The sequence below is a fragment of the Mastomys coucha genome, unplaced genomic scaffold (assembly GCF_008632895.1).
Source record: "Mastomys coucha isolate ucsf_1 unplaced genomic scaffold, UCSF_Mcou_1 pScaffold12, whole genome shotgun sequence".
NCBI classification, from domain to species: Eukaryota; Metazoa; Chordata; class Mammalia; order Rodentia; family Muridae; genus Mastomys; species Mastomys coucha.
The window spans coordinates 12,285,993-12,293,568 of NW_022196894.1; positions in this window are offsets into that span (position 1 = coordinate 12,285,993).

Genomic DNA, 7,576 nt, shown 5'->3' on the forward strand with positions numbered 1-7,576 from the left:
TTTTTGGTTTTGGGGTTTTTTTGAAGGGGAAACTGGGAAAGGAGATATCGTGTGACATGTAAATAAAGAAAATATCTAATAAATAAATACATGCTCTGATGTTCTGTAGAAAGTCTTAGTAACATAGAGGACTATTTGGCTTCAGGTAACATTTTATCCTTCCACAGCAACTACACTTTATAATCCCGTTTTTCCTGTTTCATTTGCATTTATCAGTGCAAAGGCTTCATCTTCAGTTCTCTCAATCAGTTGATTTTAGTGTTTTATAAATTGATGTGTCATATTTGAATCCTCCCTTCTCTAGATGGTCCTACATTCAATACCAATATTTGAGAATTATAATATAACTATAGTCTAAAAAGATTCACTAAAATATACTCTTTGTATCTCATTTGTTGAAAATTGACCTTATTTACTATATAAATAATAAATGAACAATGATCTAAGCTATCCATTATCTTTATAGACATTAGTAGTAAAATGATAGACTTCTCATACCTTATGTTTTAATATGTATTAAAAATGTAACCAGCAATGTGTTTTCAAAAGAAATAACTGATGAAAACTTGGTTATTTATGTAAATTTAATACTTTAAATAAACATCTGTTGGTATTATCTTTAAAAAAAGGAAGTAAAAGATAACACAGGTAAACAGGTAGAAAGCCTTAAAAAGGAAACACAAAAATACCTTAAAGAATTACAGGAACACAACCAAAGAGGTAAAAGAACTGAACAAAGCCATCCAGGATCTAAAAATGGAAATAGAAACAATAAAGAAATCACAAAGGGAGACAAAACCGGAGATAGAAAACATAGGAAAGAAATCGGAAGTCAAGGATGCAAGCATCATCAACAAACAAGAAACAGAAGAAAGAAAACAAGAGACAGAAGAAAGAATTTCAGGTGCAAAAGATAACATAGAAAACATTGACACAAGTCAAAAAATGAAAAATGAAAAATGAAAAAAGCTCCTGACTCAAAACATTCAAGAAATCAAGGACACAATGAGAAGACTAGACCTAAGGATAATAGGTATAGAAGAGAGTGAAGATTCCCAACTTAAAAGGCCAGTAAATATTTTCAACAAAATTATAGGAGAAAACTTCCTTAACCTAAAGAAAGAGATGCCCATGAACATACAAGAAGCCTACAGAACTACAAATAGATTAGACCAGAAAAGAAATTCCTCCCATTACATAATAATCAAAAAATCAAATGCACTAAACAAAGAAAGACTATTAAAAGCTATAGGGGAAAATGGTCAAGTAACATATACAGGCAGACCCATCAGAATTACACCAGACTTCTCACCAGAGACTGTGAAAGCTAGAAGATCCTGGGCAGATGTCATACAGACCCTAAGAAAACACAGATGCCAGCCCAGGCTACTATATCCAGCAAAATTCTCAAATAGCATAGATGGGGAAACCAAGATATTCCAGGATAAAACTAAATTTACACAATATTTTTCCACAAATCCAGCCCTAGAAAGGATAATGGATGAAAAACGTCAACACAAGGAGGGAAACTATACCCTAGAAAAAGCAAGAAACTAATCTTCTTTCAACAAATCCAAAAAAGATAGTTACACAAACATAAAAGTAACAAGAAGCATCAATCACTATTCCTTAATATCTCTTAACACGAATGGACTCAATTCCCCAATAAAACGACATAGACTAGCAGACTGGATATGTAAACAGGTCCTAGCGTTTTGTTGCATACAGGAAACTCACCTCAGTGCCAAAGATAAACATTACCTCTAAGTAAAGGGGTGGAAAATCATTTTCCATGCAAATGGTCCCAAGAAACAAGCTGGAGTAGCAATTCTTTTCTATTATTTTTTTGTTTTTGTTTTTAACCCTTTCCTTTATTTTTATTAGATATTTTCTTTGTTTACATTTTGAATGATATCCTTTCCCGGTTTCCACTCCCCAAAAAAACCTCTGTTCCCTCCTCCTGCACCCTACTCACCAACCCACCCTCTCCCGCTTCCTGGCCCTGGCATTCCCCTACAGTGGGACATAGAACCTTCACAGGACCAAGGGCCTCTCCTCTCATTGATGACCGACTAGGCCATCCTCTGATACATATGCAGCTGGAGCCATGAGGTCCACCATGTGTGCTCTTTGGTTGGTGGTTTAGTCCCTGGGAGCTCTGAGGGTACTAGTTTGTTCATATTGTTGTTCCTCTTAAGGGGCTGTAAACCCCTTCAGCTCCTTGGGTCCTTTCTCTAGCTCCTTCATTGGGGACCCTGCACTCAGTCAAATGGATGGCTGTGAGCACCCACTTCTGTATTAGTCAGGCACTGGCAGAGCCTCTCAGGAGACAGCTATATCAGGCTACTGTCGGCTAGCACTTGCTGACATCCACAATAGTGTCTGGATTTGATGATTGAATATGGAAAGGATTCCCAGGTGCGGCAGTGTCTGGATTGTCTCTCTTTCAGTCTCTGCAATTCCTTCGATGGGTATTTTGTTCCCCCTTCTAGGAAGGATTGAAGTATCCACACATTGATCTTCCTTCTTGAGTTTCTTGTGGTTTGTGGATTGTATCATGGGTATTCTGAGCTTCTGAGCTATTATCCACTTATCAGTGAGTGCATACTATGTGTTTTTTGTGATTGGGTTACCTCACTCAGGATGATATTCTCCAGATCCATCCATTTGCCTAAGAATTGCATAAATTCATTGTTTTTAATAGCTGAGTAGTACTCCATTGTGTAGATGTACCACATTTTCTGTATCCATTCCTCTGTTGAGGGACATCTGGGTTGTTTCCAGTTTCTGGCTATTATAAGTAAGGCTGCTATGAACATAGTGGACCATGTGTTCTTATTACATGTTGGAGCATCTTCTGGTTATATGCCCAGGAGTGGTATAGCTGGGTCCTCTGGCAGTAATGTCCAATTTCCGGAGGACTCACCAAACTGATTTCCAGAATGGTTGTACCAGCTTGCAATCCCACCAGCAATGAAGGAATGTTCCTCTTTCTTCACAACCTCTCCAGCATCTGCTGTCACCTGAGTTTTTTTATCTTAGCCATTCTGTGAGGTGGAACCTCAGGGTTGTTTTGATTTGCATTTCCCTGAGGACTAAGGATGTTGAACATTTCTTTAGGTGCTTCTCAGACATTCGATATTCCTCAGCTGAGAATTCTTTGTTTAGCTCTGTACCCCATTTTATTGGGGTTATTTGGTTCTCTGGAGTCTAACTTCTTGAGTTCTTTATGTATATTAGATATTAGCCCTCTACCAGATGTAGGATGGTATAGATCTTTTTCCAATCTGTTGGTTGCCATTTTGTCTTATTGACAGTGTCCTTGCCTTACAGAAGCTTTGTAATTTTATGAGGTCCCATTTGTCAATTCTTGATCTTAGAGCATAAGCTATTGGTGTTCTCTTCAGGAAAATTTCCCCTGTGCCCATGTGCTCCAGGCTCTTCCCCGCTTTCATTTCTATTAGTTTGGATTTATGTGGAGGTCCTCGATCCACTTGGACTAGAGCTTTGTAAAAGAAGATAGGAGTGGATCGATTTTCATTCTTCTACATGCTAACTGCAAGTTAAGCCAGCACCATTTGTTGAAAATGATGTCTTTTTTCCACTGGATGGTTTTAGCTCCTTTGTCAAAGATGAAGTGACCATAGGTGTGTGGGTTCATTTCTGGGTCTTCAATCCTATTCCATTAATCCTCCTGCCTGTCACTGTACCAATACCATGCAGTTTTTATCACAATTGCTTGGTAGTACATCTTAAGGTCAGGGATGGTGATTCCACTAGAAGTTCTTTTGTTGTTGAGAATAGTTTTTTCTATCCTAGGTTTTTTATTCTAGATGAATTTGCAAATTGCTCTTTCCAACTCTGTGAAGAATTGAGTTGGAATTTTGGTGGGGAATGCATTGAATCTGTAGATTGCTTTTGGCAACACGACCATTTTTACTATATTAATCCTGCCAATGCATGAGCATGGGAGATCTTTCCATCTTCTGAGATCTTCTTCAATTTCTTTCTTCAGAGACTTGAAGTTCTTGTCATATAGATCTTTCACTTGCTTAGTTAGAGTCTCACCAAGGTATTTTATATTATTTGTGGATATTGTGAAGGGTATTATTTCCCTAATTTGTTTCTCAGCCTGTTTATCCTTTGTGTAGAGGAAGGCCACTGATTTGCTTGAGTTAATTTTATATCCAGCTACTTTGCTGAAGTTGTTTATCAGGTTTAGGAGCTCTCTAGTGGGATTTTTGGGGTCATTTTAGTATACTATCATATCATCAACAAATAGTGATAATTTGACTTCTTCCTTTCCAATTTGTATCCCTTTGATCTCCTTTTGTTGTCTAATTGCTCTGGCTAGGACATCACATACAAAATTGAATAGGTAGGGAGAGAGTGGGCAGCCTTGTCTAGTCCCTGCTTTTAGTGGGATTGCTTCAAGTTTGTCTCCATTTAGTTCTATGTTGACTACTGGTTTGCTGTATATTGTTTTTACTATGTTTAGGTATGGGCCTTGAATTCCTGATCTTTCCAAAACTTTTATCATGAAGATTTTGTCAAATGCTTTCTCAGCATCTAATGAAATGATCATATGGTTTTTTTCCTTGAGTTTGTTTATATAGTGGATTACATTGATGGATTTTCATATATTGAGCCATGCCTGCATTACTGGGGTGAATCCTATTTGATGATGATGATCATTTTGATGTGTTCTTGGATTCTGCTGGCAAAAATTTTATTGAGTATTTTTGCATCAATATTCATGAGAGAAATTCATCTGAAGTTTTCTTTCTTTCTTAGGTCTTGTGTGGTTTAGGCATCACAGTAATTGTGGCTTCATAGAATGAATTGGGTAAAGTACCTTCTGTTTCTATTTTGTGGAATAGTTTGAGTAGTATTGGTATTAGATCTTCTTTGAAGAACTGATAAAACTTTGCACTAAACCCATCCCATCTGGTCCTGGGCCTTTTTTTTTTTTTTTGGTTGGGAGACTATTAATGACTGTTTCTATTTCATTAGGGGATATGGGACTGTTAGATTGTTTATTTGATCTTGATTTAACTTTGGTACTAGTTTCTGTCTAGAAAACTGTCCATTTCATCCAGGTTTTCAAGTTTTGATGAGTATAAGCTTTTGTAGTAGAATCTCATGATTTTTTGGATTTCCTCAGTTTCTGTTGTTATTTCTCCCTTTTGATTTCTGATTTTGTTAATTAGGATACTGTCTCTGTGCCCTCTAGTTAATCTGGCTAAAGATTTATCTATCTTGTTGATTTTCTCAAAGAACCAGCTCCTGGTTTGGTTGATTCTTTGTATAGTTGTTTTTGTTTCCACTTGGCTGATTTCAGCCCTGACTTTGATTATTTCCTGCCATCTTGGAACTCAAGAAGGAAGACCAATGTGTGGATACTTCAATCCTTCCTAGAAGGGGGAACAAAATACCCATTGAAGGAGTTGCAGAGACAAACTATGGAGCAGAGACTGAAAGAGGGACAATCCGAACACTGCCGCACCTGGGAATCCTTTCCATATTCAATCATCAAATCCAGACACTATTGTGGATGTCAGCAAGTGCTAGCCGACAGTAGCCTGATATAGCTGTCTCCTGAGAGGCTCTGCCAGTGCCTGACTAATACAGAAGTGGGTGCTCACAGCCATCCATTTGACTGAGTGCAGGGTCCCCAATGAAGGAGCTAGAGAAAGGACCCAAGGAGCTGAAGAGGTTTACAGCCCCTTAAGAGGAACAACAATATGAACAAACTAGTACCCTCAGAGCTCCCAGGGACTAAACCACCAACCAAAGAGTACACATGGTGGGACTAATGGCTCCATCAGCATATGTAGCAGAGGATGGCCAAGTCGGTCATCAATGGGAGGAGAGGCCCTTAGCCCTGTGAAGGTTCTATGTCCTTCTGGTTCATTGGCTGTGATAATTTGGAAAAGCTTTCATCTCAGAGAAAGAGTAACTTATAAAGTCCTCTTCTTCAAACTTGATACAAGAGTTACAAATGTCAAGCAAAGCATTCAGTCTCACTCTTTGTTGTTTGCTTTCCTATAAGCCACCTCCCTAGTTAATCGTCTATGTTTCCCTTGGATATGTAAATATTCTTGAAATATATATGCGGTTCTGAAAGCCATTGTATAGTATAAAAACATGAAATAAACAATACTACTAATAGCAAGGCTGAGATAGGAGAAGCAAGATTTCAAGACCCTTATGTTGTACACAGCCAGACACTGTCACAAACAAGCTGAAAGAGTATATGGGTTGTATAATATTGGACCTATTTCTCCAGTTACCAAATTAGAGATTTGGATTGACATTGGATGACAATCAACAAATTTCTAATTCCTCATATTTTTGGATTTCAATCGATTAGGATATGTAGGTAATATTAATTTTCATATTAAGATATTAAGAAAAGGTAATTGTCACTTCATGTTGTTTTTGTTGTAAGAGGTGGAATTAAATTTGTGTGGATTTGTTGAAAGGTTACTTTCTTGTTTCTTCTAGAGTGTAGTTTTGCTCCTTATGTTGATGTTTTCCATCTATTATCCTTTGTAGGGTTGGATTTGTGGAAAGATATTATGTAAATTTTGTTTTGTCATGGAATATCTTGTTTTCTCCATCTATGCTAATTGAGAGTTTTGCTGGGTATAGTAGCCTGGGCTGGCATTTTTGTTCTTGTAGGGTCTGTATGACATCTGCCCAGCTAGGATCTTCTAGCTTTCATAGTCTCTGGTGAGAAGTCTGGTGTAATTCTGATAGGCCTGCCTTTATATGTTACTTGCCTTTTTTCCCTTACTGCTTTTAAAATTCTTTCTTTGTTTGGTGCACTTGGTGTTTTGATTATTATGTGATGGGAGGAATTTCTTTTCTGGTCCAGTCTATTTGGAGTTCTATAGGCTTCTTGTATAGTCATGGGCATCTCTTTCTTTAGGTTAGGGAGGTTTTCTTCTATAATTTTGTTGAAGATATTTACTGGCACTTTAAGTTGGGAATCTTCACTCTCTTCTATACCTATTATCCTTAGATTTGATCTTCTCATTGTGTCCTGGATTTTCTGGATGTTTTGGGTTAGGAGCTTTTTTGCATTTTGCATTTTCTTTGACTGTTGTGTCAATGTTTTCTATGGTATCTTCTGCCCCTGAGATTCTCTCTTTTATCTCTTTTATTCTGTTGGTGATGCTTACATCTATGACTTCTGATCTCTTTCCTAGGTTTTCTATCTACAAGGTTGTCTCCCTTTGTAATTTCTTTATTGTTTCTATTTCCAGTTTTTAGGTCCTAGATGGTTTTGTTCATTTCCTTCACCTATTTGGTTGTGTTTTCCTCTAATTCTTTAAGGTATTTTTGTGTTTCCTCTTTAAGGGCTTCTACCTGTTTACCTCTGTTCTCTTGTATTTCTTTAATGGAGTTATTAAAGCCCTCTATCATCATCATGAGGTGTAATTTTAAACCAGAGTCTTGCTTTTCTGGTGTGTTGGGATATCCAGAGTTGCTGTGGTAGGAGATCTGGGTTCTGATAATGCAAGTAGCCTAGGTTTCTGTTGCCTATGTTCTTGCACTTGCTTCTCACCAT